Below are 27,850 nucleotides of genomic sequence, written 5' to 3'. Positions count from 1 at the left end.
ACTTATGTCCTTCTTGGCCCTAGAATTGTCAGTTCCTTCCTCATTCTTTGCTTTGTGGCTTACAAGAGAGCGGAAGGAAGAAGAGCCACTATCCATAACATCAGTGGCTGCTAACTAAGGAGTGTTTTGGCATGCTAGTACAGCCTATCCTCAGCTTTCCAGAAGGTGGAATCTTGTGATAGTGGAAAGAAGTAGAAGAGATGAAGGTAGGCCAGTAACCAGCGATGTCCAGCTGGCTCGCTAGTATTACTTACAGCCTGTATTTGTTCTGATTGGTGAAGGTCTGTGCCATGGTTGGTATTATTTGAAAACCATTTCTGGCTACACACCAGTTGTAAAAAAGAAGCCACACTGTTGCCTTTTCTAGAATAATGTAAGATAACAAATTTGTTATCAAGCTAGAAAGTGAAAGTAAAAAAATATGAGCACTGGTAAATCTCACTGTTTATAACAATTTAATTGAGCCATTTACATCTCATTTTATTAAAAAATATGCAACCAAAAATAAAAGTACTCAATCTTTTGGAAAAATTTTAATATGATTTTTTTTTCTCGCTTGTTTAATTAAAGGCTTAACTTTATAGCAGAGTTTCTCAAGCTCAACACTGTGGGCATTTGGAGCTGGGGGTAATTCTTTGTTGTCAGGGGCTTTTGTGTATTTTAGGATGTACAGTAGCACCCCTGGCTTTTATCCGCCAGATGCCAGTAACACCCCTACTCCCAGCTGTGAGAACCAAAAAGGTCTCCAGACTTTGTCAAATGTCCTCTATGGAACAAAATCAACCCCCTAGAGAACCACTGCCTGAGACATTCCACTATGATTTTCAAGTAGAATCTGCCCCAGACATTTTATTCACGTGGTGTCAGTGGAGTCAATCACCTGTCTACATCCCTCACGCTTAATGAAACACAGCTTTCATTTAAGCCATCTATCAGAAGAAATATTTCTTAAGTATTTTCTATTTATTTCTTAAGTTTATGTTCTTGAGTTTATGCTCAGCTGCCACTGAGCCCTTTATTTGTAATTGTAAGTTGGGAAACTCACCTGAAGTGGAGAGAAATGGTAGGGGTATCTAGTTTGTGTTGGAGATAGGTTTAGTGTGGGTCATAAGTATTGAGAACCAGATTTAAGATGATGTTGTCCTACAAGAGTCCCAGATCACTGCCATCGCAGCTTCCAGGAAACTTGATATAAATTTCTCAGTAGCTATACAAGAAAACAATTGCAATAAATTGCTTATTAATGTCTACCATGTGCCAAACCTTTGAAGAATCACTTGGTTCCTCAAAAGCAGTTAGGATTTTTGTTGCAAGTAATAGAACTCTCAAGTGGTTTAAGCCATAGGGAATTTATTAGCTCATGTAATTGTGAAGTCCAAAAGCAGGGTGAGTTGGTTTGTTCTCAAGGCTCATGCCCTGTGGAAAACCGAGTTTTGCCCTCATCATCCTCAAACTGGTAGCCAAATCTCTGCCATCAGTTCCTGGGGTCACATGTTTCCCCAGCCCATAGGTTCTCTTTCCTCCATTTGCAGAACCAAAGCCCATTTAGGACACAGGTTGAACCCACCTAAGACACAAGTTCTGCCCCTGGATCAATCACTACCATGAGGGTGATGTTTTGCTCCGACCTGTCCAGGCTGGTCTCATGTGCCCATTTCTGAACCAGTCATTGTGGGCGAGGGGCACTTAGGCAGAACCAAACGAGTCCTAACCTTGGAGTGGAGGGTGGGGACAATCCCATCCAGACCATATGACTTCCCCATAGAGGGTGAATTAAGTAAGTGCTGGGGAGTCAATCACGATACCCACCACCCCACAGTCTGTTTGGCATTGAAAGTACTGTAGCACATGGGGAAGCAGCAACTTAAGAGATTAAAAGAGCTGCCACACTGGGTTGGGGCGGGAGGTGACACAACCCTCTCTAAGCTTCGGTAACTCTTAGCAAAGGGTCTGTATTGGGGCTGGAAGCAGGAGTTGGAGCAGCCTAGCCCAAGAAGACAGACACTGGACAGAAGAGGAATGTGATTTTAGTCTCTGCTGCCTCCGGGCCATTTGTCCTCACACCGTTTCCTCATCCTTCTCCAGCTCTGCTCTGTGCCACGGTGCGACACATGGCCATAGACTGCATTTCCCAAGCTTTCAGGTCAGTTGGCCTCTTAGCTGGATCTGACCCATGAGAGGCACTCGCAGGAATTAGGAGGGCAGAGGAAAGGGAGACACAGGGCATTTATCCCACCCCTGTGCCTCAGGCAGCATCTCCAGCAGTGATAATGTCTCTTCTGAGTACATGACTCCAAATCCCACTGGACAGATCTGGTTTGCTTCCAAAATCCTCCCAGAATCCCTGGTCTATGGGTCCTCACACAACTTCATCTTCCCTCTGTCCCTGCAGCCAAGGTGTGGTAACAGTTCCCTGCAGTTGCCAGTCTCTGGGTGGCACCACCATCTCCTGTTTGGCTTCTCAGCCTTTCCAGTCACATCCACTCCTCACACCACCAATTCCCACCACTAAACTTCCTCTAGTTTAAATACTTAGAGTAGTTTCTCTTTCCCTGGTTGTTCCTAACCCAATCCTTAAATTTTTCCCAGTGTAGTGTGGCCTGGAGAAGCAAGGGTTACATGTTGAACTACATTAAGCTGAGACCTCCAGGGTGTTACTGACCCAACCTCTACACTTCAGTAAGCAGCTCTCCGTTGGAAATTAAAATGCATCTTCTTTATTTTTTCCTCCCATCTCTAGAGTCAGGGATTGAGGGGACAGTGTCCTTGGGGATGAGGTATTGTGATTGTCAATAGCAGTAATGACAACTGATGGAATGTTTAGGTTTGATTTACAAGCAATGCTGGATTTGCATTAGTGTGGTGGGTTTAAAATAACATACATGCATTAGATGATATTCAGATTTAATGGAAAAATAATGACTGCATTAAATCAGGTTTTATTGTTATGGAGGGTTTTAATTTGGCAGGACCACTTTCCTTTTGTGATCTAGAAAGGGCTCAATTGAGGAAGGTGGGGCCTTCACGCTGGTTCTTGACCTATATCCATTTTGTACTCACCCAGAAATGATTGCACCTTTTAAACAGGTTAACCTTTTTCTTTCCTTTTTTTCCCCTTAGAAGATGGTTTTTACTTTTTAAAACCTCACAGATTAATTTAAAAGTAATAAAAAATAAACAGAAGTCATTGTTCTTCCTTGCTTTATGAAATGGAGTTTCCATTGTGGGTTTTTTAAAGAGGAAATGCATCATTAAAGTCATTGCATTATTTATCAGAGAAGCTAATGAAATCATAACTACAGTAACCGAACACACGCAACACAGCACTTGTTAGAAACACTGCCTATACAACCCCAGTTAATCACTGTAGGACCAGTGCTTTTTATGCATCATCTCATGAAATAAAAATCATTGCAGTGTTTGTGTAAAGGCTTCCAAATTCTCGACTTTTACCAAGTTTCTATAGTTACAGTTATGGGGTGACCATGAAATTTTGTCAGAATTCGCTAGTAGAGGCAGGCTCGACCATAGATTTTAATGGGACTTCAAAATATTTTTAAAAGATTGCCTCCCATCTTACTTGTCTCTTGTTTCGATGTTACCTGTTAATTTATTAGTCTTTCCACCTGCCTAGGTCAGCTGTTTTTACAGGGATAAAAGCTATCACTGCAGAGAGAGAAGAAACCATGCCAATACATAGTACAGTCCATGATTTTACAAAGGAGGAGTTGAAGTCAAGGATGTAAGTGACTTGCTAAAAGCAGGCAAGACCCAGATCCTTCCTGGTTGCCTCCCTACCTACCTTGTGGCAGCTTGGAAACCAGGGGGGCTGGGTTTGGAGGTTCTGAAAAGGTCTCAGAGTCCCAGGCTAATAAAAACCTCAAGACATGATCTGTTCTAGGGACAGCCTGCTCCTGGGCCAGCTGCAAAGTTGCCCCTCTGTCTTCCATGCCAACACCCCACTGCATCCACCACCCCTCTTGATCCATGTCCCTGCATCTGTAGTTTGCTGTCTCTTCAGTCCTTGTCTATTTTCCCCAACCTCTCCTCCCACTGAGAAGCTTGAGACCTGGCCGGTGGACTTTTTTTTTTTTTTTGAAACGGAGTTTCTTTCTTGTTGCCCAGGCTGGAGTGCAATGGCGCAATCTCGGCTCACTGCAACCTTTGCCTCCAGGTTCAAGCGATTCTCCTGCCTCGGCCTCCCGAGTAGCTGGGAATAACAGGCATGTGCCACCATGCCCAGCTAATTTTGTATTTTTAGTAGAGATGGGGTTTCTCCATGTGGGTCAGGCTGGTCTCAAACTCCCGACCTCAGCTGATCCTCCCTCCTCAGCCTCCCAAAGTGCTGGGATTACAGGTGTGAGCCGCTGTGCCTGGCCTGGCAGGTGGACTTTCATGGGCATGAGAGCAAACCTGCATCACCAGACTTATGGGAAGACCCGTTAGGCAAGTACTGGAGGATTCTGCAGTATCACAGTGAGGCTATCTGAGGGCCAGGGCTGTGGAGTGACCTGGAGTTTTGGTGTCTTCCATCTAGCTTTAGTGGCAGCTTTATAGAAGTGACAAAGACAAGATCAAGCCACTGATGTTTTGACATGACCAGAATATTAGGCTAAAATACACCAAATCTTACATAGGCTTGTAGCCTTCATTTAGTCCATTTTAACTCTATGCTTACTCCTCTAGTTAACCCGACTTTTGGGACTGTAGACCTAGCAACTTTCTCCATCCTGTCTCTCTCCTTCTAACCCTCCTGGGAACTGCTTCATGTCATGACTGAGAGAGGGGTCTCCATATGACACCAACCATCCACCCCAGAGCTCCAGTTGATTGGTCCTGGGAGAGACACCTGACCTGAGCTACATCAAGGAGGACCTTCCTGGATCAGTCAGACTTGGGACTCGTTTTAGGATCAGTTTCTGCAGATGATGAATAAACTGTAGGCCTAACATTTAGGAGCTATTGTAGACAATGTCTAGAAAGTCAACAAAAAGAGAAAGAATGCAGCTGATAGGTGGGAAAAAGTGAGCTGAGAGTTGGTTAGCGTGTGCTTGGTCCTCTTTGCTCCTGAAGCCCAGCTGCACACACCCTGCCTTCAATGCAGCCTGGGCAGGTGACTTTTTCTGTGAGCCAATCATTTCCTTTTAAGCTCTGGATCTAATTGTGTATCTGACGCTGTAACCACAGACAGCCTATTGATTGATCTCTTTCTTCATTCATGGGTGTGTGCACACATTCAAAGATGGTTGTCAAGCACCCAGTGTCACACCTTTCTGGGCTTTCCCGTCCTGTCTTGCTCACATTATCTACCCATCTTTTCATAATTTCCTCTTTATTGTCTGGTTTTGTTCATGTCACACAAACAAGGAAAAACACCCCTATGTTTAATAGCTATTTTAGTTTAAATGAATTGGAAAAAATTGATGAGAAGGGGCCTGGAGTATGAGTTTATGACAGGCCTTAGGAGGTAGGGCACTGCTAAGGATTTGTGAGCATGTGATTAAGTAATCTGTCACCAGGCTTTATGGCACATTTCTTATTCACTGGAAGCTACCAAAGACAGGGAAGTTATACTCTTTGTTCTTGAGATGCTTACAGTGAGAGAAGTGGGAAAGGATTAAGATAAATGTGGAGTATTTGCAAATAAGGAAGGGAGATCTATGTAAGGGGAAGTGATTTGGACTGCCTAACACCTGAGGAATGCTGATCTGCTCTTTCTGAGATCAATTTGTACTGTTATAGCACTTCTCATTCAGAGCTCTCAAGATGTATGATAAATACTAGCTTATCATGGCTCACTATCCCCTTGGGCATAAGAGATTTAGAATAAGGCATAACCATGGGCCGGAGGGGATAGGAAACATACTTAATAGATGTTCTATGGGGATTTTGGTATGTAGAATGTAATTACCTGTACTGGAACTTGGCCAGAATACCGGAAGTGAATGACCTATCCGACTTGTGATCCAAGGCAATAATTATATCACTCTGTCAGCTCAAATGCAAGGGAGAATTGAGGTTAGTATCATTACCCATTTTCACTGCATATATTTCTTTCACTATGATCCATGAAAATATTTTATTCTTGAATTCCTCAAACTCACTCTGTCCAAGCTGGATGCTTCCCACAAAGCCTGCATCCAATGCATCTCTTCCACATCATCTGCAGTCATCTTTTCACTCACCTCTAACTCCTGACTTTTCCTTCCTGCCCCGCCCCAGAGCCTGCATAAGTGATGAGCAAGGGAGTCTGTCCCAGGTGGGATTTCAGAGAAGACAGATGATGATACATTCTTTGTGTACTTCCCATTTCCCTCCTTCCCTCATTTCCGACTTGGACTTCTCATGACTTTTCCAGGTGCTGCCTGGTTTCCCTATATTCTTTCCCAGATCTCATCTTCTCACAGTTCAACAGTCTCTCAAGACTTGAGGTCAGGTTGATCAGAAAGGCCAGTTCTGATTGGACTGCACTCACACCTAGGCACTTTATCTGTTAGTGAAATGGACTCAAACTTCACAACTCTCAAGGTCAGATATATAAAACGGAGCATTTGTTTGGTAATAAAAATATTATTTCTGGCTTTGAGCTTCCATTTTTCCTGATACAGGAAATGAGATCTCATTACTTCTAAGTAAACCCATCAACTTCATAATTTCTCAATCACTTCAGGTTAAAAATTTAGCCACATTTGGAATTTGTGTTTCCTCATTGTCTTGCACACCTCTGCCCTGTGGCCACTCAGGTCGTCCATTTGAACTTGGTTTTTGCTCCTAGAAAAGTTTGTCCAAGAAAAGAAAATATTTTCTTTTGAATCTCAGTATTTTTAGTTCAACAGCTTATAATCTTCCTTTGGCTGAAATATCTGTCTTGCACGAATGTCATTTCTTTTTTACTTTTGCAAGTCACATAATCAGAATATATCTCACGTTGCTTAAGCACTAAGAAAGAAGGAGTATATTATGTTTTAGAACAAAATGCATGGTCAACACTGGGTGATTTTGGTGTGCTGGGGGCAGGGAGAAGGGGTCGTGGTGAAATCAGAGGAAGTGAGGTGAGTGCCTACAAGAGGCCTATTAAATGATCTGAGAGTGAGGTTGGAGATGAAAGTCTTTGTAAGCCACTTTTTTTTTTTAAAGCTATACTTAGTAACTGTAAAATCTTTTGGAAGCTGTGTTAACATGTCTGGTCACCAAGGCAGTAAAAGCATACTTATTTACTCTACTGTCATCTTAGGATCAAATTTATTAGGTTGGTCTTAGTGCATAAGAGTGCAGCATGTTCCCAAGTCATTCTGCTAAACACCAACACTAACATCTGTCAGATGTTAAAGGGTAAATAATAGCAAAGTTCTCATCTACAGGCAACAGAAGCTGACCCTGGATGACTTAAGCAGGAAAAGGAGGGTATGCCAATTCAAAGTCTTGTTGGAAAATCTGGAGAACAGGTTGAGAAAATGGGCAGGAGCCAAAGGAGAGGCAAGTGGCCAGAATCACAGCCAAAATCACACCATGGGGACAGGCTTGTGGGGAAGCCACTGCCACTATTTGTAGACACCTAACACCCAACACTTACTTTGTGCCACCAATGGCTCTCACACTGAGCCTGTGCCTCTGTCATGGCCATCTGGATGGATCTCTCTTGTCCCTGCTTCTCTGCCACTTTCTTCAGAGTCAACGTCCAATGAAGGAGCATCCAACTGGCCCTGTCCAGAGTGTGTGATACACTAGTCCCATGAACTGAGGCAGATGACACTCTGCTCTTTGATCTTCTGTGGTGACAGTAGGTCTTGGCTCCTGGTAACAGTCGCACAACTGGGGATTCGCCAAACATAGGAAGATGCTTCAGATTCCTGGCAGCCAAAAAATGATAAATGACAGCAGGATATTACATAAGAAGAGGTTCCACGGTCAATTAATTTTGGAAAATGCCAGGTTTGACTATAGGGCTTTTAAAAAATGTGATTGCATGCATGGGGAATCTTCAGGAAGGACTGTAGGATCCCTCCCTTCTTTATCATCTTGTGTGAGTGTTCTGTGGAATACGTTTTATGACTCAGTACTTCAAAGCAACAAGACTTTTTCTTGCTTTTAACCTCAGCAAACCAGTTTCTTTATGGACGCATGCAACGTTTCTAGGTATGTGAACTAGAACCGCAGTTATGAAAACTTTTAGGCTGTACTGAAGCCTCATGATTGGTTTATATCTCACCATGAGGGTAAGATTACTATTTTATGCCAGCAGCAACGATCCAAAGCTTGCCCTTCTTGGATTTGCAAGTTTGGGGTTAGTGTTGTAGATATATCACCGCCATGCACTTTTCTGTACTGAAGCTTCTCCTTTTGTTTCTAGCTGACTATCCAACCTGCCTGAACACATTAATGCAGCTTTACAAAACGTCCAACAGACTAGCTTGTGTCTGAGAGACCCGACATATAGCAGAGATGGATGTTGCCAAGATTCAAATTCTCTGATAACTCAAAACAAATGTCCTGCTTATTTTTATAGCACTACAATGTAAGGACACGTAATTCAACAACCAAACAACAGCTGACCTTTAAGCCATGTTTGGCACAGAAAATTGCTCCTATCTATATTCATAGATGATGTCTAAACTTTAGGTCAGAGTCATATTTTATTTGAGAATTGGTAAGCTGAATATTATATCTTCACATGCAAATCCAAGGCCCAGCTCTCTAGGCAGTGGAGGTAAATATAAGTTATGGGTATGACTTAAATCAGCCCTGAAAGTTGAGTTTTAAAAAAATAAAGTGTTTCTTTTTTCAAATCTCTCTACTTGAAAATAAGAAATTTCTTATTATCCTTCAACTTTTGTAAAATACAAAGCTAACACTATGAGATAGACTCATTCATTCAAAAATATTTATTTGGGCCCATGATGTGCCAGGCTGTGTGCTCGATATGGGGGATAAAAGTGTGAATAAGGCATACTCTACACCTTTAAGGAGCTTACACTTAAACTGTTGATTTGTTATCTATTTGTTTATTCCAAAGACTTTTGAGGCATACTACATTTCACACACGGTCCTAGGAGCTCAGGATAAGGAAGCAAACCGGATAATAATGGTTTCTACTTATGAGAACATAAGCCTAGAGAGGGAGGCTGGCATTAAGCCATACATCACACAATTATTTGTAGATTCATGCTTGTGATCAGAATCACAAAGAAAAAGACCAGAATGCTGCGAGTATGTGATGGAATATGTTCTTTGGGGAAGTGGCCTGTGAGCTGTGCTCAGAAAGATGATCAGGAATAAGTGTGATGGAGACACAGAGAGAGGATGTGAAGGTAGAAATAGAGTGTTAGAGCCAAAGAGACTTTTGCTGGTGCCAGAGGAAGGGTGGCCCCAAATGATGAAGAAATGGGTGGAGCCTGGCCAGACAGAGCCTTGGAGACCATGGGTGGATTTTGATCTTCATCTTAGCGACAACAAGAAGTCATGAAGGAAGTTTCATTAGGGGGATGACATAATCAGATGTGCACTTTAGAAAGACCACTCTGCCCTGTGTGTTGAATGGTTTGAAGGGGCAATAATGGATGCAGAAATATCAGTCGGGAGGTTATTCCACTTTTCTAGGTAAAAGTCACAGTAGTGCAAGAGACAATGGTAAGAGATATATAGACACGAAATATGAACATTCTGAGTCAATAGTACTTGATGCTTACTTGAATGAGAGAGAGAGATTTAAGAGAAATAAAAGTAAATTGCTAAATGCAGTATGGTGAGCCAAAGGCTATCAAGGACAGTAGAGACACCTAGCCAGTCACTGTCAGCAAAGGCAAATACAAGGAAGCATGTGACCTCAAGTTGTATATTGTTTACTTGAAGAGACTAGATAAAAATAATAAAAAGTTAACTCACAATCAAGGCAGTGAATAGCAAGCATCAAATGAGTGCTTTGGGCCTGGTGGTTTGTGGGTGTCGACTGCTTAGTTGTGGATAGGTGCAGCCAGGAAGGCTTCATGCAGTGGGTAACACCAGCTGGACTTGGCAAAGAAAGGAAGAGGAGCAATCCTGTTGGAGAGAACATGTGGAAGAAGGTGACGAGGAAGTAAGAATAGGCTAAGCATGATAGGGAGTATCAAATAAACTAATTATATAAAAATGGGAGATTCATTTGGAGGAAAAGTGGTGATAAATTTGGAAGGGTAGTCTGGGGGCAGCAATGGGGTTGCAGAATTTCTATTAAAAATTCATAAAAGCTGATTTATACCTGGATTCTCATGAGTAGGCTAGAAATCTCATGCAATAGGAAAAGCTCAAGTTCTGAGTCTCCTCCGACCTTCTCTACCATGGAACCTTGAAACAGACAAAAATCCTAGTCCTTCTCCATGACCCCTGATGAGATCAGAGTGTCCCATGAAATGCAAGTTGTTTGTGTGTCTGTAAGGTATATATCTGAGAGAAGTCCCTGAGAGGACTGGGAACTCTGAATCTACATTAGTTAATTGGGCAGTTTCCTTCTCCTGTGAACAAAGCAGAGAGTCCATGTTCGCAGTCACACTATCTCTTGCAAATCAAACACATTTCTGACTAACAGTTGAGTCTCTAATGGATGCTCCCAGATGATTAGCTCTAGGAAGTGTTGATCTCTGTCCTGGAGGTCACAGAAAGGCTATAGGTAAGAAATTATCAATTAGAACTATTAGAAATAGAAGTAATTTCAGCCTAAGTCTAAGACAGCATGGGACAAGAAAAAAGGAGTGGATTTGACGTAGAAGAACTTGGTTTCAAGTTTCAGTTCCATGTTATCTTGGGCAAGTCTATACAATCCTTTAGAGGTGCCACATCTTTACTTGTAAAATGGGATATTCACACCTTAGGCATTGACAATACCTGTAATAACTGTAACCATCACCAAAGCCTCAATTTTAAGTCTTCTACTGTAACCATCACTTCCTATTCTAACTATTCACTTACTTTGGTACCTTCATGATACTTCCTCAACTTCATCAAGACCTTTGATCCATTTGACTTCTTTTCATTACCACCATTTTTCTCCTCTGTTCATTTCCCTTCTCACTCCACTTACAGTCTGTGGTCCATCACTTTAGCCCCTTCTTGCTGACCTCTGCAAGTCCTTTTCCTGTCTTCCTCCTCTCTCCTCTCTTGGCAAACCCCAAACTGTGGTTGAGCTTATCCAGTCTTCTTTTCCATCTCCACATTTAAGCAATTAAATGTTGACAGAGAGGTCCCAACTGGCCGAGATGGATTTCTTTTCAAATTTATGGCAACATATAGCAGTGAATATGTGACCCTGCTTGACAATGTTTCCTAATATCTTGGTGATTTCTATTTCACTAGAATAACTATTTTCTGAAACAATGACTTCACATCATCTCTTCTCTCCTGAAATTTATCCCATTTCTCCCCTAACATTACTAGCAGCAAATAACCTGGCTTCATATTTTGTTTAGAAGATAGCATCTGAAAGAGTGCCCCAGCTCATCTTCCCACCACTGACTATGCCATCTCTTTATCTCTGCCCATCTTCTCAAACTTCCCTCTATGACAGTGCTACCACTATGTCCCTGCTCTGAGCAGTGGCCACCTTGAACTCTACTTGTGAAGGTCTCTTTGCCCATTGTGGAACTTTGCTCCATTAGTTGTTCCCTCTCTCTTGCCTTATCAACTGCTCCCTCATTCCTAGGCCATTTCTGTAGCATATGAACATGTTCTGGTAGCTCTTTTCCTAAAACAAGCAAGCAGACAAATATTTTTTTAAAGGAATTAAAGAAAAAGGAAATCTTTTGAATCCTCATACCCCTCTAGCTTCTACCTACCCATCCACCTGCCCCTCTCTCCAAAAAGCAAATTTCTTTTGCAAGGGATTGTTGCTATGGTCTGAATGTTCATGTGTCCCCGAAATTCATGTGTTGAAACTTAATCACCAATGTAATGGTCATGGGGGCAGAGCCCTCATGAGTGGGATTATTGCCCACGAAGGTGCCATCCGTGAGAATGTGGGCCCTGACCAGACACTTAATGTGTCACCAGTGCCTTGATCTTGGACTTTCTAGTTTCCGGAACTGTGATAAATACATTTCTGTTGCTTATAAGCCACTCAGTTTTTGGTATGTTGTTGTAGCAGCTCGAGTAGACTAAGACAGTTGTCCATACTTTCTATTTTGACTTTAGATCACTTCCCATTCATCCTTCCTTATAGGCAATAAGGCTTTTGCCCCTCATAGAAGCACTTCCCTTTCCTGTGGCTTTTAGGACAAGTCAGTCGCCTGATTTGTTCTTGCCTCTTGGGTTACCCTTTCAGTTTCCTTTTTAATGCCTCCTGCTCTTTTTTGATCTGCTTATGTGAGAGTTGCTCAAGGTACCTCTAACACTTCTCGTCTCTGTAAGATCACCTCTGGGTGACCTTATTCAGTTCCAGAGCTTTAATTAAATGTTGTCTCTATGTTCACAATTCCCATGCCTCTTTCTTCAGCGCTGACCTTGCCCTAAATTTAGTCTTGTATATCCACTTGTATCTTTCATAGCTCCAGATCTGTGTGAGAGGAATTTCATACTTCACTCAAAATGTAACACTGGCTTTCATCCCAGATTTGCTCCTACCCCACCCCAGTCTTCAATATCTCAACAAATGGCTCCACTGTTTGCTCAAGCCCCAAACTTGAGTCGTCCCTGGTTCCTCCTTTCCCATCACTCCCCTACAATTAATACACGAGGGATTTCTGTCAGTTCCACTTCCAAAGTGCATCTTGCATTTATCTACACTCAATCTCTACTGGTGATGCCTTACCTGAGCCACCATCTCCTCTCATCTGTATTTTTTTTAGAAGCTTCCTGGGTTTTTTTTTTTTTTTCTTTTACTTCTTTTTTTTCTTCCCCCTACAACTCATTCTCCATCAAGCAGTCAGGGTAATATTTTTAAAACATAAACTATGTCACACTACACCCTTCACAGACTTACTATGTCACTGAGGGGAAAGAAAAACAAAAAAGAAAACTCCTTACCATGATGGTTCTAGCCATGTATGATCTAGCTTCTTCTTTACACTCCATTGTATCTCATTCCATTCTTTTCCTCATTCACCGAGTGCCAGCCATGGGTTTTTGTTCTTTGAATATGCCAAGCTCATTCCCACCACAGGACCTTTGCAACTGTGGTCTCCTTTTGCCTGGATTGCTGTCCCCCTGGCTTTTCATGGATGGCTCCTCCTTTCTAGCTCTCCTGTTGAAATGCTCCACCCTCAGAGAGGATGATAATTGTACTTATTTTAGGATGTTGTGTTGTAAGGATTAAATGAGATAATATAGTAAGTGCTTCATAAATGTTATCAATTGTTGTTGCTGCTGTTGTAGGCTGAATGTACTGGCATCTTTGTCCTTCACAGTCTTTTCCACTGAGCCTGTTTCACCCATTTACACCCATGTTTTGGTACTCAGCATTCAGACTCTACCCAGTCCCTGTTGATCTGTCTTCTCTCTCAGAACTGATTCCTCAACTTCCCTCATTTGAGCTCCACACTCTGCCCTTGACTGATAACTTTGTTTGACTGGCTTTCTTGTCCATGTGTCTGAATGGTCTCCCTTGGATATAACTTTTCAAATGACAGGTTAAAAGCACTGCACTTTCATGCTCCCCTGGCACTCTGGGATCATCAGGACATGAGACCTTCCCTGCTTAGGGAAAAATGACTGTGGAGGACCCTTGTCCTTGGTGCTACAAGTGGACTTTCATCAATTCTTTAACTCTTTAGTATTGAGCTGGAATAACGTGGCGGTGGCACCATGTGTTGGGGTGGGAAATGACATGGCCTTACATTGACTAGAGGGCACCCAGCCATCCAGGTGGTTTCAAAAGAAAGAAAGGGGACTATGTTTGTTTGTTGAGGTAGCCTTTTATGTCTTGGCTCCCTTCTCTCTTTCTCCAAATCTCCTTCTGCCTCATTGTTGACAGAGATTGGGTGGTGGCCTTGTCTGGAATCTGACCCATTAGATTCTTACACATAATTGGAACCAGACACAGTATGGATTCTTTGCCCTTGTTTGAGCATATAGCAAATGATCCCATATTCATGCAGTGTTGCTATAATCCAGAAAATAATCAGGCATTTCCTGGTGCATTGGATAGTAATTCATCTGGCCTTCTCCCAGGAAGTTATCCAACCCCTGTTCTGAGATGTTTCTGTTGAAACATCTTCATTGTTTTTCAATTATCTTCAAGCATCCTCATTTTGTCCTGTGTTTCCATTTAAAACTTCAGATTTTTCCAGGAGAATAATCCTCAGCCAATCATCTTGGTTGTCAGTGGCTGAGATGAAGCATCACTGGCAGTAAACAAATGCAGCTGAAGCTCCCAGAAAATTCTTCATGTGGCATTTACTGCTTGTTGGGATTTCCAGAACAGCATGCTGCCATTCTTTAGTGAATGTAATGTGCTGTGCGGTGGACTCATTGTGAATGAAGAATTACTGAGACTTCTGAGTTTTCTCAGAAATGGCATTGCTTACTATGCACATGTAGTTAGAGTGTATGAGGATCAGGAATGCGAGTTTTATCCACCACAGGCTCCACACACCGTGTTCAAATGATGAATTCCTGGTTAATTTTCTCACTCTGACTCTGTGAAAACTCTTAGCTCTGAACTGCTGCAGTTCTTTAAAAGATTCCCTGGCAGTCCCAGAAGCCAGGAAAGATTTAATTTCAAACAAGAATTTTGGTGTTTGTGTCACTGAGTCCTTTATTTAATTACAATAACACATTGTTTAAGTTAGCTTTCTTTTGAAAAAATAAGGGTTTAAATGAAGGGGAAAATACTATGTCAAACTAGACAAAGTTTTGAGAGGCTGAAAATGATTCCCCTTCCCCAAAGACAATTCTAAAGCCTTCATGAACCCTCTCTCCTACTGGTCTGTTTGCTCAAGCTGTGGCATTAATCTAGGAGCAGTTTCTCTACCCCTTTTCTTGAGTTAGGTCTAAAAGAGAAGTACTTTCTAAAGCCCAGACAGGCATCAAATCAGCGTCCTACAGGGCTCGAAGGAGTTCTTTTAGATTTATAAGAAGTGAATGTTTATAAAATTCTGAGGTCATCAGTTTCCTTACCTTGAAAACATCAGTTTTAGCAGGCTATATTACCCATATCTTTATAGTCCAGGAGAAAATTTATAGTGGTTAACTGTAGCCCATCAAATGATGGAAAGACAGACCAGAATTCAAGAAGTAGTGGTTATAGGAACTCATTGTTAGATCAGTTCTCCATCTTTTTTTTTTTTTTAAAGACAGAGTCTCACTCTGTCACCCAGGCTGGAGTGCAGTGGCACAATCTGGCTCACTGCAAGCTCTGCCTCCCAGGTTCGTGCCATTCTCCTGCCTCAGCCTCCCAAGTAACTGGGACTACAGGCGCCCACCACTACACCTGGCTAATTTTTTGTATTTTTAGTAGAGGCAAGGTTTCACCGCTTTAGCCAGGATGGTCTCGATTTTCTGACCTCGTGGTCCACCCACCTTGGCCCCTCAAAGTGCTGGGATTACAGGCATGAGCCACTGCGCCCAGCCTCAATTCTCCATCTTTCCTTGCCTTCCTCCCTCCTTACCTTTTCCCTCCCTCCCTCCTTTCCTTCCTTCCATGTTAAAAGTTGTCTGTAAGATGGGTAGAGTTGGTAGATTTGGGGACACTGAGGGCTAACCTTTATTTTAAAAGTCCTCTTCACCCCAAGCCAAGTTCAAGGCAGAACAATAGAAATGTGTCCTAGTAGCCCTCAAAGTTTGGCTTGATTTACTCTTGTCCTGCAGTGGCCACTTGAACAGGAGGCTCCCAGACTAGGTACAGAGACTTAAGTGAAACTTTCTGTTTGAGTTCTGCTGCTGTGCCACTCCTCATGACTCAGCCTTGCTCCCTTGGTGAGGCTGTGCTGGCAGCAAGGCTGTGTAGCTAAGCCAAACAGTTGCCACAAAATTCATCTTTATTGCCCCTTTCCTTATAGTGCAGAAATGTAGAGTTGACAGAGTAATCACATCAGATGTCTACGTGTTTGACAGCTGTTATGGATGATCTTTCTAGTCCAGAACATTCAGCAAATATTTATGAAGTGCCCAAGTAGAAATTTGCATGGCAAAGAGCTGGGGTTGAAAATGAATTATGCCCACAAGAAGCTTGTAAGTTAGTGCAAGAATAAAAAGATCTCCAAGATGAGGGCAGGAAGTGGTATGTGCCTTAAGAGCAGAGCAGAGAAAAGAGAGGAAGATATAAGGGTGGAGCAAGGGGAGGTTGATTTTGGTTGGAAAAACCAGGGAAAGCTTCCTGTAAAATGTGGCAATTAAACTTTCCCAGCAGACTAGGTAGAATTTGCACATCTACAACTGGCTTGTACACAGATTGTAAGTTAGGGCAGCTGTCCAAATGGCACACAGAAAAAATGTAGGAGAGAGAGAAATAGGAGTCCAGTTTGCAGTTTTGGTGCAGGAAGGAAACATAGGCTGGGGAGGTCAGTTGAGAGCAGACAGCAATGGGTCTTGGCTATCAGGCGAAGGAATTGAAGCAATAGAAATGCCGGGAGAATAATTTGGGAAAGTTCAGGCAGACTGGAAAAGTGGATTCATGTTGAGTTGTCTGGGTCTGGGATCCTCAGTGAAACCTTTCATCTCTATCTTGTGAGGAACCAAAATTGCCGCCTTAGGTAGCATCTTACTCTAGCCATCTTATATTTGGCTAGACTTCTTTCCTTGCACAGGACAAGCCCTTAACATGCTGCTCTAACTTTCCCATTTGTCATGATACTTAGGCAATAAAGCTGCGGGTTGCTGAGAGCCTGCCATGTGCCAGGCACCTTGGTAAGTTTGTCACATGTATCATCTTTTTAAATTTTCTCCCAAACCTGACATGGAAAATGTTCCCTCTCGCCCCCCTTTTTTTTTCAGGCAAGGAAGCTTGAGTCCTAGTGTGGTTAAGCATGTCCTAAGACACCCCAGCCTCTAAGTGACAGAAAAGTGATTTGCCCCATTGTATTCTGTTCTTTATTCTGTGCAAGCCCTCAGAGTTCTTAATGTTGATAAATAATAACAGCTGACAATGCATGTGCTCAACATACCACATGCAGTCACTCACAAAAATAACATAAAGAAAGTCCTTTTACTATTTTTCTCATTTTACACATGAGAAAACTCTCTTAAAGATTTATATAATTTCCCCCAAATCACAAAGTTACCAGGTGGTGAAAGCCAAGATTTGAATTCAAGTTTAAAGCACATGGTCTTATTACTCTATTATAATTGATTACTAGTCTTGTTAGCACAGGGACCAGAGTCTAGCAGAGTGCCAGGCACATGGTGGGCACATACATGTTTTTAAATGTTCTATGAACAAAATAATGCAAATGAATTAGGGAGGAGATGAAATAAAGAATGAATGAATGAGTCTGGGTATGACACCAAGCCTGAATTCTTGATATGGTCCTTCACACTATGTACAAATTTTGGTGAACTACTATCAACAACGCAGATGATATGGCCTGGCTCTGACTGTGTGGTCCATACAGCTGGGCTTTCCACAGGCATGGAATTGCAGTCAACTGCTAAACACTTGCTTTTTAGTCAATTACGCTTTGCCTATAGAAAGACACTTCTGGGCTGGGCATTGTGGTTCATGGCTGTAATGCTAGGACTTTGGGAAGCCAAAGCAAGCTGATCACTTGAGCCCAGGAGTTCGAGACCAGCCTGGGCAACATGGCGAAGCCTATCTCTACAAAAAATACAAGAATTACTTGGTCCTGGTTGCAAGCACCTGTAGTTCCAGCTACTTGCGGGGCTGGGGCAGGAGGATCAGCTGAGCCTGGGAAGTCGAGGATGTAGTGAGCTGTGATCACACCAGCCTGGGTGACAGAGCAAGACCCTGTCTCAAAACAAAAAACAAATAAACAACAACAAAAAAACTAGGTACATAGCATGCTTTAATATAAAATAATTCAATTAAGAGCAATATGTAAATAATCCCAAATATTTGGGAACATTTTAGCAAGATTTTTGTTTTGTTTTTAACCAAATTTCACCTTTTATCAGTTCCTACCACTGAATTTTTAAAAATGAACTTTTACATTCAGAATAGTTTTAGATGTATAGAAAATCTGCAAAAATGGTACAGAGAGTTTCCATGTACCCCCTATCCACTTTTCCCTGTTGTTAACATCTTACATTACTGTGGTATATTTGTCACAGCTAAGGAACCAACACTAGTACTTTATTAATTAGACACCATACTTCATTAAAATTTTATTAGCTTTTCCCAATGCTCTTTTTTTGTTTCAGGATCCGGGGCACCATATTATACTTAGCTGTTGTGTCTCCTTAAACTCTGCTGGTCTAAGTCAGTTTCTCAGACTTTCGTTGTTTTCCATCACTTGAAAACATTGAGAAGTGCTGGTCAGGTATTTTGTAGAATGTTCTTGGATTTGGGTTTGTCTGATGTTCTTCTCATAGTTAGCCTAGGATTATGGGTTGTGAGAGGAAGACCACAGAGGTAAAAAGTGCCAATCTCATTACATCATATCAAGACTTTCCTTTCTTTTCCTGCCCTGTCCTGTCCTGTCCTGTCCTTTTTTTTTTTGACAGGGCCTCACTCTGTCATCCAGGCTGTAGTGCAGTGGCACAATCTGCTCTCAGCTCACTGCAACCTCCACCTCCTGTGCTCAAGTGATCTTCCCACCTGAGGCTCCCTAGTAGCTGGGACTACGAGATCTTCCCACCTCAGGCTCCTTAGTAGCTGGGACTACGAGCGCTGGTCACTATGCCCAGCTGATTTTTGTATTTTTAGTAGAGATGGGGTTTTGCCATGTTGCCCAGGCTGGTCTCGAACTCCTGGGATCAAGTGATCCACCTGCCTCGGCCTCCCACTGTGGTGGGATTACAGGCATGAGCCATCACACTTGGCCCAAGCAAGGTCTTTAGTAGCAAAACATTTCGCAAAGAAGGAGTTCTACTTGTTCAGTTTTGCCTAACCTGGATAAGACAATCTTAGCTGTACTAATCAGGTAAGTTTCACCCAGTTGCAGTATAGAACAATATTTTTCTTGTGGCTGTGAACAGGTAAATGGAGACATTTCTTTTCTGCTTTTCTTTTCCTTCCTTCCTTCCTTCTCTTTCTTTCTTTCTTCCTTTCTTCTTTCTTTTTTTCTTTCTTTTTCTCTTTTTTCTCCTCCTCCTCACCCTACTCTCCCTCCTCCTCCTTCTTCTTTTCTTCTTCTTCTTCTTCTTCTTCTTCTTCTTCTTCTTCTTCTTCTTCTTCTTCTTCTTCTTCTTCTTCTTCTTCTTCTTCTTCTTCTTCCTCTCCTTCTCCTTCTCCTTCTCCTCCTCCTCCTCCTCCTCCTCCTCTTCCTCCTCCTCCTCTTCCTCCTCTTCTTTCTCCTTTTTTTCTTTCTTCTTTTTCCTTTACATTTCTAATTCTTAATGGTGCAGCTATCACCAAGGCCTTCATGGATGCCAGGAGGAAACAGCATCTATTTTGATGAGGCAGATGAAACTGAGCTTATGGGGCAAAGTCATAGGGGAAAATTATAAATATGTATCTGCAATCATATTTTTAATAGATGGTCCCCAAATTCCATATTCGATTTTTTCAGTAAAGATGCGCTCCAACTTGTCTTTGTTTGGAGTCATGCACTGCTGTCTGGACACTGAAGCCAGCCTCTGTCATGGGCTTGTCTGTGCTCACACTTCCCTGTGTCTTCTCTGGGAGGGTGCTGCTGGAGCTGGGCCCTGGCTCGAGAACCAGAATCCATGATCTCCATTTGAAACTACTTTGCAGTTGGGTTTCAGTCAGGTTTTATCCATATTTGTTAAACATTTTAAAATGGTTATAAATTTCAGGAAAGCCAGTAAGTCTCAGATAGATAGAACATATCAAGGCAATTTCCAAATGACAGTAATCATTGTTGTTCTTTAGGAGGCCACATGGAGCAAATTTATTCTAGAGTTTGCCTCACTAAATTTTCTTTTGTTTATTTGTATGTATGTATGTATGTATGTATGTATGTATGTATGTATGTATTTAGCGTGTGTCTCTTTTAGACAGAATACAACTCCTGAAAGGCAAAATAGCATCAGACTGTTTGTTGTAGATCTCGGCTTAAGGTGCGGATGTTTTGGCTCAGTTAATAATCATTCTTTAACCTATTTTGAATTTTAGTTCATCAAGTAATAGGAAAATATGACAATTTTTTGAATGTGTTCTTGGGGGAGGAGAGAGAAGAGTGAGAGCAAGAGTGAGAGAGAAAGTGAGAGAGAGAGAATATTCTCCTTTGAAGATGAGCTCTGGGCAAAAAAGGGTTGATCTTGGGTTGGTTTTAAGACATTGCCATGAAAACGTCCTTTTCCCCTAATCACTTCCTGCCTTGCCTTTCACCACATCTCTTCTCTATTCTTTAGCTCCTTTACCTAGTGTGGACCCACTGCTCAAGTTTGGGATGTGCTTTTCTGGCTGGCATCCACGTCTTCCTCTGGAATGTCAGGCCTCAGAATGAGAAGTCTTGAAGGTCTCTTCCTTCCTGCTTTGCCACCACTGCTGGAGCCCCAAAGACTTTGGAGCTTAGCATTAACTCATCCTTTCAGGTCAAGCAGCGCTGGCCTTTTAAAGTGGGAACTGCTTCCTCTGATTCATGGAAATGCGCATTAATAGAATCTATCTGGAGAGGGATGGAGCCTATGTATGGGAACAGTGCCCATCAGACACTATGCCCAGCCACAGTAGCTACTCTGCTGGGGAGGTGGTGTCTGAGCAGGTAGGAGGTAAGGCAGCCTGCAAAGGAGGGGTTTGGGGCAGCAGCAGACTTCTACCAATGGGCTAATGTGCTCTTACCTACTCCTGATAGGGTGGCCACACAAAGCCCTTTGGTTCTCTTGACCTTATGAACCACGTAAGCCACAAGCACCATCTCAGTCTGGCTCCTGATCACTACATGTGGTTGCCTAGAAGTGACTGAGAAAAGAAGAAGAAGAAAAAAAAGAAGAAGGAAGAAGAAGCTGCTGCTGTTGATTATATATATTCAGTGCTTAAGTGACAGGGACTGTCTTGAGAATTTATAAACATCAACTCGTTTAATTCATACAACAATTCCACCAGAGAGGAACGTTTGCTGTTTCCATATTATTTAAAGTTCAAAGAAATTAACTACAGGTTGAGTATCCCCTATCCAGAATGCCTGGGACCAAAAGTGTTTCGGATTTTGAGCTACCTTTGGATTTTGGAATGCATGATGAGATATCTTGGGGAAGAGATGCTAAACACAAATTTCGTTCATGTTTCCTATAAATCTTATGCACATAGCCTGAAGGTAATTTTGTTTTTCCCTTGGGGATGCTGAATAAACTGTGTTGTTTGCCTGCATTTTGATGGTGACCTGTCACGTGAGATTAGATGTGAAAATTTCCACTTGTGTCATGTCAGTGTTCACAAAATTTTAGATTTTGGGACATTTTGGATTAGGGATTCCCAATCTATAACTTGTCCAAGATGACGTAGATAGAAAGAGGTATGACCAGGTTTCAAGCCAGGTTGGTCTGAGTTTTGAGCCTCTCTTAACAACTCTGTTATACTAAGTTAAACAAACAAAAACCTAATATCCACGTGCTGAAGGATATGTCTTATGGGTGTGTATTTGTTTTGCGTATGTATGTATGCATGCATGTGTTTTTGTGCTCATGTGTATGTTGTGTATGTGCATGTCTTAGTGTACGCATGTGTGTTTTGCCTATGTGTATATACTTATGTGTGCATGTTTGTGCATGTGTGCTTGCATACATATGCATTAACTTGCATATCTGTACATATGTATATATTTGTTGATACATGTGTTTTTGTGTACGTGTATGTGTGAGTGCCTGTGCATGTGATTTCATAGTACAGTAGAAAATACAGCTGAGAAAAAAACCTTGATGAAAATCAAAGCTCAGTGTTTAAATCATGTCCACACAGTTTCTACAGAAAATGGCTTTAGGATATACTAATCATAGCCCTGACTAAATGGCATGTGGCCCTGGAGCAGAGTCAGCAGGAGGGATGCAGGTGGTGTAGAAGCCATGCCCACTTTTAGCTGCCCATGAACTCCCACTTCATATGCTTCTGAATCCTGGGTTCTTTGGATACATTTATCTGGATTGAGATAATTTTCTTATTTTGGAACTGTATTAGTCCATTTTTGTACTGCTATGAAGAAATACCGAGACTGGGTCATTTATAAAGAAAAAGAGATTTAAATAACTCACAGTTTTGCATGGCTGGGGAGGCCTCACAATCATGGCAGAAAGCAAAGGAAGAACAAAGGCACATCTTACGTGGCAGCAGGCAAGAGAGAAGTGCGGAGTGAAGGAGGGGAAAAGCCCCATATAAAACCATCAGATCTCGTGAGAACTCACTCACTACCACAAGAACAGCATGGAGGTAACTGCCCCCATGATTCAATTACCTCCCACTAGGTCCCTCCTATGACACATGGGGATTGTGGGAATTACAGTTCAAGATGAGATTTGGGTGTGGACACAGCTAAATCATATCCGGGACATTGTGCATTTCTTGAGTAAATTCAAGTGTGTTGTCTTCAATTTATTTTGATTCTTCATTTGACTTAAAGCAAATGCATCCCTTTCCAAGACCATCCTGGTAAACATAGCCAGGTCTTGAGAAGTGCTTATAAAACTGCATGAGGTCACTATGGGGATGGGGTGGCTCATGACTCTACTGTGGGTTTATGGAATGCCAAATGGCAGAAACCTAAGACTATTCCTCATTTTCTTAAGCCAGTAGAAGCAATTATAACATGACTCATTATGGCAGGGGTTCATATATGTCGTCGTGTGCGTGTGGGTGGGTCATGGGTTATTCAACATTTCAGCAAAATGTTTATAAAGCGCTGGGGGCTGGGCATGATGGAAGTGGTTGGCCTGCACAAGGGTGAGTATTTTATCACTGGCATGATTTAGAATTGTTGGTGCATAGTGATAATAAAAAGCAGGCAAGTTGGTTTTATTATTGTTTTAAAATTCTCTACAGACCATGCACTGTCTTACCCCATTCCCCCAGGGCAGGCTTTCTCCACTGTCCCCCCTACTTGGTAACATCCCTGCAAAACATTCAGCTAGAGCTAGGATAAGCAATGAGGAAAATTCACTGTCTTACAAAAAGAAGTCTGGAATCAAGTGGTTTCAGGGTTGTTTTAGCAGCTTAAGGATTTCAAACAGGAGTGGGGATTTTTCTATCCTTCATTTCTCTCTCATCATCCTGGCTAAGTCATCAGCTTGTCCCTCATAACCCAAGATGGCCTCAGGTGGAGAGGAGACAATGTCTGCTCCAAAAGGGGGTGTTTCTTTCCAATGTCTCTTTTAAATAGGGAGGACAGTTTTCCACAAAGCCACTCCATGGTTCAGGATTGAGTCACATAGCCATGAAATAGAGTCGGCAAACTACTATAGCCTGTGGGCCAAATCTGGCTAGCCACCTGTTTTTGCTCAGCTCACAAACCAAGAATGGTTTTTACATTTTTAAAGGATAAGAACAAATCAAAAGAAAATAAATATTTCATAACATACATAAAATCCAAGCTTCATTGTCCATCAATAAAGTGTTATTGTAATATAGCCACACCCAGTTGTTTATATACCGATTAGGGCTGCTTTTGAGCAACAGAGGCAGAGACCCCTGTGCACTGTCCATGGAGCAGCCTGAGCAAAGCACCAAGCTGAGAAAGTGCATGGGAGAGCAAAGTGTCTGATGCAGTTGGAAAAGACACTGAGGAGATTGGGTTAAGGTAAGATTTTGGAAGGCGTTGAATGCTGAGCTAAAAAGGAAAACTTCATCTTGTTGAAATGAAGGCTTTTGAGGAAGGATGAGCTTTCCTGAAATGTAACTTGATGAATATGACAGATAGGATAAAAGTTTGATATGACATGATTGATTTGTAATAGTGGTTAGTGCTGTGTCTCAGTCTGCATGAGCTGCTACAACAAAATACCTTAGATGAAGGAATTTATAAAAATAGAAGTTTCTTCCTCATAGTTCTGGAGGCCGGGAACTTTATGATCAAGACACCAGCAGAGTCTGTGGCTGGTGAAGGCCCTCTGCTTCACACATGATGGCTTCCTGCTGCATCCTCACACAGTGGAAGGGGCAATCAGGTTTCTTCAAGCGTCTTCTATAAGTATACAAATCTCATTCTTGAGGGTGGAGTCCTCATGACTTCATCATATCCTAAAGCCCTCTCCTCTTAATACTGTCTCATTGGTGATTAGGTTTTGATATATAATTTTGGGAGTACACAAACATTCAGACCATAGCACTCTGCCATATAACCAAAATTATAAAGAGATCTCACCAATCTTGATATAAAGCTAGGAAAATGCAATGTGGCTAAATGGACTTGAACGTGTGTTTTGTGCTGGATTCACTGAGATTTTTTTAAATGGAGTTGAACTTCAATATTTAAAAAATCTGGATTTGTAACTTCTCTCACATGACAAGAATCAGCTGGAGCTGAGTTGGGACTGTTATTTTTAGGTTTTCTGTAGTCTATCATGAGTTAGTATTCTTTTGACATTCAGGCCAAGTGTGAGTTGCTATTTATTGTTGCTGTTTAGGGTAAATGCTAGCTGCTGTAACAAATAAACCCTGACATTCCAATGGCTTAGTATCTAATATGTAGAAGTCCATCACTTACCTATGTAATAGTCCAACACAACACAAAGGTTCCTGGTAAGCGGATAGTCTTCCTCCATACAACCGTTTAGGGGCTAAAGGCATTTTCCATCTCATGGCTCAGCCATCTGAACCTTAGAGGCCTATGTATGCAGCTGGTGGATGGGGAAGAGAAGAGGGAGAAGGGTTAGTTTTTGAATTGCTTTGGCTCAGAAGTAACATACAACAATTTTGCTCATACTCTATTGGCAAGAACTAGTTAATGGTCCCACTCAGCTTCAAGGGAGCTATAAAAAGTATTCCATGCAGCCACTTTGTAGCAACAACTATTTATGGAAAAGGGAACATGGATTTGAGTAGACAGTTGGTCATTTTGGCTACTATCATCTTTTCTCTACTGTTTTTCTAATGGTTTAGGGTTTACTCATGACTTTTCTTATTCTTGACTGATCTCATTTGCATTACTTAAGAAGTACTTGTAGGCAATTGGCTTTGTAGCTCCTGGTGTGTGGTTAATGCATTACTTTAGGACAACAATTTAGTGGATATAAAGAGTCCTTCCTGGATGGGAATGCTTTATTAAATTTTTACTGGTATCTAGTCACTATGTATGCTGACCATTTTGATCTTTCTACCAGCTTCCTTCTGTTTAGATACTGGACTTTATATTTTGTTTTCTTTGTTTGTGTAACAGACTCCTTCAAAACTTTATGGTGTAAAAATACCCAATCATTTTATTAAGATTATGGGTTCTATGGGTCAGGAATTTGGACAAGCACAGCAGGGATGGCTTAACTCTGCTTCTTGGTGACTGGGTACCCCACTGAAAGGCTTGAACGGCCAGGCGCGGTGGCTCATGCCTGTAATCCCAGCACTTTGGGAGGCCGAGATGGGCAGATAACGAGGTCAGGAGATTGAGACCATCCTGGCTAACACGGTGAAACCCTGTCTCTACTAAAAATACAAAAATTAGCCTGGTGTAGTGGTGGGCTCCTGTACTCCCAGCTACTCGGGAGGCTGAGGCAGCAGAATGGTATGAACCTGGGAGGTGGAGCTTGCAGTGAGCCGAGATCCACCGTTGCACTCCAGCCTGGGTGACAGAGCAAGACTCCGTCTCAAAAAAAAAAAAAAAAAAAAAAAAAAGCTTGAACATCTGCAGACCAATTCAGATGGCTGGAGAATGGAATCCTCTCAAGGTTCCTTTACTCATATCTGTGAAGACTGGAATGTTGGGATTGTCACCTGTAGTGTTCCAAATGGCCTCCCCATGTGGTTTGGGCTTCCTAACGGCATGGCAGCCTCGGGATAGTCAAACTTCTTACATGGTGCCTTAGGACTCCAAGAGCAAGTATTTTAAACAAACGAGACAGAAGCCCTGTAACCTTTTATGACCTAGCATTGGAAATCACGTGGTGTCACTTTGGTAGAATGCTATTGGTCAAAACAGTTATCAGCCTACCTTGATTTAAGCAGAGGGCACTTAGACCCTACCTTTTTATGGGAACAATGTCAAACAACTTGAAGCCATGTTTTAAAAGGTACATAGACTGTCACATTAATTGGCATCTTTGTGCACATAATATAAAGCAGGCCATTTAGCGAAAGGAGTAAATTTTCATCAAAAGCTCAAAATATCTCTAACTTTCTTTGATCATCTCTCATCACTGTAAGGAGCTAAAATGAATAAGGACAATTCTAATTGCTTTAAACTATGAAATATGCTACACATCCCAGGTACTCTTTTTAGAAGTCTGGATTTCTTCTTTTGAATTTTAATGCATTAGACTTTGAGGCAATATGGAATCCTCTCTGGTCTGGAATCCTCTCTAGCCTGATATGTGGCTTCCCTCCCAAAATGTGTTTAGGTTTCAAGTCTGGCTTCAGACCAATCAGGCTATCTCAAACAGAATTTATAATTATGGGATACATTTGGATCTATATCAGGGAATATCACCTGCAGTGCACAGATAGAACTCTGGGTGTCCATGATCTTGGATGGGAACAATTACCTATTTATTTTCACTAACCTTTAGTTAAAATACAGCATTTCCTTCAATTACAAATGTAGACAATAAATTATATTTATTAATTGTATATTTTTTTCATTAATATTTTCAGTACCTATGACTCCAGGATTTGCCAGTGAAAGAAGTCAATGATATTTTAACTTTGATCTTAGCCAAAAGGCCAAGAAGTGATGCTAATATTTTCATATACTACGACAGTTGCAGGTATCTTGAAATTCTGTTTATGTTTGTCACTACTTTAAAGTTGTGATAGTTATTAGCTATGCTTCTAAATGACATGTGACTACAGTCTTCCTGTCTACAGACACACATCTAACATAGCCGAATAGTAATCCAGGCAACTCTGCCACAAGTCATGGGCTCAGCCACCAGTCCACGAAGTCTCCAGTCTTGGGACTATTCTCTATCCCCAGTTGTCGATTAACTAAAACATGAAACGAGGTAAGTTATTTTCATTGTTTGATAATGTTTTGCAGAACTGAACAGGCCAAATGAGAATTTATAGTCCTGGCTAAGGTGGTGCAGTCTGTTCTTCCTAGAATTCCCAGAGGTTGCTCAGGTTTAGGATTCAGGTGCGATTGAGGGAGGAGGCACCATGAGTCAGGGCACAGAAACTTGATCAAGTGGTATAAGCCCTGGTAACATTTTTCATTTGGAAGTTTCAGTGTTCTGCCCTAATAGATGGGGCCATGTAATGAAAAGACAGAAGCTTTACAAAATTAGTATTTTGGGAGATGGGTGATACAGGCACATTGCACAAAATTGAAAAATTCAAAAGGAATTCAGTGAAAATATTCATATTACTCCTGTCCCTCAGCCACCCAATTTCCTTCCCCAGAGACTCAACTGCTACCAGTTTTTTTTGGTATAATTATCGATCGAATGAATATGTATGGAATCAATATCCACCATAAACACATGCCAAGCCCCTACTATAACAAGAGTCCCTTATTTTGGGGGTATCCTGAAAATAAAGCATGACATTACAAAATTCAAATTGTATGGAAAGATATCAGTTATAAAAGAAAATCTTTCTTGATTCTTCTCCTTTTAAAAAACTTTTTTTGATCATTTATTTTTTAGTGCTTCTGGTGCCTAGCTCCATACTTTAAATAAAGTGCTTATATCTCTATTTCTGGACTTACCAACTTCAGATAGGACTCTCCAGTAT

General features: G+C 41.7%; 1 long non-coding RNA gene across 1 annotated transcript; it reads left to right on the top strand.

Annotated features, from left to right (window-relative positions):
- Nucleotides 1-130: 130 nt before the first annotated feature.
- On the top strand, nucleotides 131-27,067 carry LOC129479268 (uncharacterized). Its single transcript, XR_008656630.1, has 3 exons — nucleotides 131-206; nucleotides 26,771-26,883; nucleotides 26,984-27,067. It is a non-coding gene; the product is annotated as an uncharacterized lncRNA (long non-coding RNA).
- The last annotated feature ends 783 nt before the right edge of the window (nucleotides 27,068-27,850 follow it).

This window comes from Symphalangus syndactylus, chromosome 3, assembly GCF_028878055.3.
Source record: "Symphalangus syndactylus isolate Jambi chromosome 3, NHGRI_mSymSyn1-v2.1_pri, whole genome shotgun sequence".
Classification (NCBI taxonomy): domain Eukaryota; kingdom Metazoa; phylum Chordata; class Mammalia; order Primates; family Hylobatidae; genus Symphalangus; species Symphalangus syndactylus.
This window is presented reverse-complemented; position numbering and strand designations above follow the sequence as displayed.